This window comes from Lolium perenne, chromosome 6 (assembly GCF_019359855.2).
Source record: "Lolium perenne isolate Kyuss_39 chromosome 6, Kyuss_2.0, whole genome shotgun sequence".
In the NCBI taxonomy this organism is placed as follows: Eukaryota; Viridiplantae; Streptophyta; class Magnoliopsida; order Poales; family Poaceae; genus Lolium; species Lolium perenne.
Window position 1 is genome coordinate 265,054,993 of NC_067249.2, and position 2,503 is coordinate 265,057,495.

Genomic DNA, 2,503 nt, shown 5'->3' on the forward strand with positions numbered 1-2,503 from the left:
ATGCCTAGGATGGAATCCTGTCGCTGTCTTCCGCCACAGTCCGGACATCGGCTGTTCAGCTCAAGCGTTGGTGCTGGATCACTTCCTCCTTGACACCGACGCAATATTTAGAAAAAAAAAGAACTGGAAATTTTTAATCAAATTCTGGATTGGTCCCTGCTGTACGTACTAGTTTTATGCAGTCAAATCAGAGCATTAGAATACATGATCTGGCTGGCCCAAAATATTCCAGGTATATCATGGTCGAAAGAAATACCCTTCGGGTAAACAAATCGATCGAAAGAAATAAAAGAGAGAGAATACAGAAGAAATAAAATAGAGATCCAAGGAGACTTGACAAAGCACGATCCCCTTGACGTGCCGGTATCAACGGCGAGGCCTACGACTTATGTACCTCCCGTCGTTCATCCATGATCTCACAGTCAGGAATTGAGATGCATGCAACGCGCAAGTGTAGTTACCGCTTCAACGCTGCTCCTTGACGGGGTAAATAAACATCGGATCTCCAGTCGTTCTCGCACTACAGGAATCGCGGTAGATGCCGACGGCCTTCGACCCTCGGCGTAGCACGCGCTTGCCCTCGGCGTACGATACGCCGACGGGCCCCCTCGGCGTAGCTCCTCGGGGAAGATAGGCCTCGGCAGAGCACACGCGGCCCTCGGCGTAGAGGCCGCCGTCGGCGTAGCCGCAGAGGGCCGACGGCTGGAACCGCTCGTCGGCGTCGCAACCCTCGGCGTAGCACGGTGGCCGGCGCCGTCCGGCTAACGTCCGTTTGGGCTACGCCGAGCGGCGCCCCGTCGGCGTATGGAGCCACGTGGCGGGACACAGGCTTCCCCGGGCGACGCTACGCCGAGGGCGCCCGTCGGCATACGCCCACACGTGGCGGGGACTCGGGCTTCCCCGGGCGACGGTACGCCGAGGGCCTCCCCGTCGGGTTACCTCCACACGTGGCGCGGCTGGGCGTCCCCGGCAACGGTACGCCGAGGGCCTCCCCGTCGGGGTACACTGCACACGTGGCGCGGCCTGGGCGTCCCTGGCGGCGGCGCTACGCCGAGGGCCTTACCGTCGGGGTAGGGGGTGCAATTTGGTCCATTTACGGACGCGTGGCGCGCCCTGGTGGATCTGGGAGCTACCCGAGGGTATACCCGTCGGCGTAGAGGGTGCAATTTGGCTCATTTTTTTCGTTTTTTGCTGTTTCGCGCGTTTTCCAGATTTGACAGGATACACAAGCACATATAATTCACATGAAATTCATAGGCATGAAGTGCAAATACATATAACATCAAGTGCATACAAAGTGTCATAGTACCATAGGTTGCATACATAGTGTCATAGTGACATGGGATGCATACATAGTGCCATAGTGTGCATACATGCATGGTGCCATAGTGTCGATAAGAGATACAATGCGACAACTAGAGGAGCTCGTCGCCGCTAGACACCGGCCCGGGCCGATTCCTTCCGGTAGAAGCTGCGGAAGAACCACCGGGAGAAGGACCGGGAGAAGTACCGGGAGAAGTACCGGTGTAGCACCGGGAGAAGGACCACCATGATGAACCGGTGTGATCTCCCTCCCACCACCCTGGTTTCCGGAACATCCCGTTCCCTACACACATGTTCCCGAGATGTTAGCAATTTGCGAGGCAAAGGAAAGCCGTAGTATTCGGTTTGGCGAAGAACTTACCGTTGTTCTCCCATAGTACTCCGCAGCGAAATTTTCCTTCGATGGCATGTTTGGCGCCGGCCCCGGAAAGGGAGGCATCGGCCCTAAATCCACTGTCTGTCCAGTTTGATTGGCCACCATCGACGCCTGCAAGATAGTTTACATGTCAGTCTTTGAAGAAATGAAGCATCAAACTAGGGGAAAGTGGGACTTGTCATCATTTGCAAAAACAAAGGTTGGAACTTACATGTATATATGCCATGTACTCCATGAAGTGCTGCTGGTGCTGGTTGAAGGCCACCTGATATTCTTGATGAGCGACCACGTAGGCCGCCTCGAAGTCAGGCTACAATTTCACAAATTCATGTCTCGTTAGCACTTAGCAATGTATGAACGAAAGTCGGAAAGAGGATGGAAATGAGGGAAACTTACGTCGTATGCGGGTTGTTGCCGAGCCGGCGACGAGGCGGGAGAGGGGGCTGTCCTTGGTGAGTCCCGCCTTGAGACGCGTGAAGGTCGTGGTGAGGGTATGCTTGACGGCCTTGTTCAGCATGGCGAGACGGCCATGCGGCAACCCTCGGACGACAGACCAACGACTCCTCGTCGACCTCCGCGCTCATGGGGTCATCCACCTCCGGGTGACGATGCCTCACCATCTCGCAGTAGTTCTCGACGTCCTCGGCGTAGGTGCCGAAGTACTCAGGGAGCGAGGGCTGAGGCTGCGAGAGATCGGGCTTCTTAAGCCGCATCTTGTTGTATATCTCGAGGTCAGACATCTCCTCCTCGGGTCCTAACGCGGCCCTCTGCATCTCGAACCGAATTGTTGTGACGACCAACTTT

The 2,503-nt window shown here is 55.7% G+C and overlaps 1 long non-coding RNA gene across 1 annotated transcript; it reads right to left on the reverse strand.

The window, feature by feature from the left end:
* Positions 1 to 1,526: 1,526 nt before the first annotated feature.
* Positions 1,527 to 2,003, reverse strand: LOC127309201 (uncharacterized). The gene is made up of 3 exons (XR_007857014.2): positions 1,911 to 2,003; positions 1,685 to 1,810; positions 1,527 to 1,606 (listed from the first exon to the last, which is right to left on the reverse strand). It is a non-coding gene; the product is annotated as an uncharacterized lncRNA (long non-coding RNA).
* Between the last annotated feature and the right edge of the window lie 500 nt (positions 2,004 to 2,503).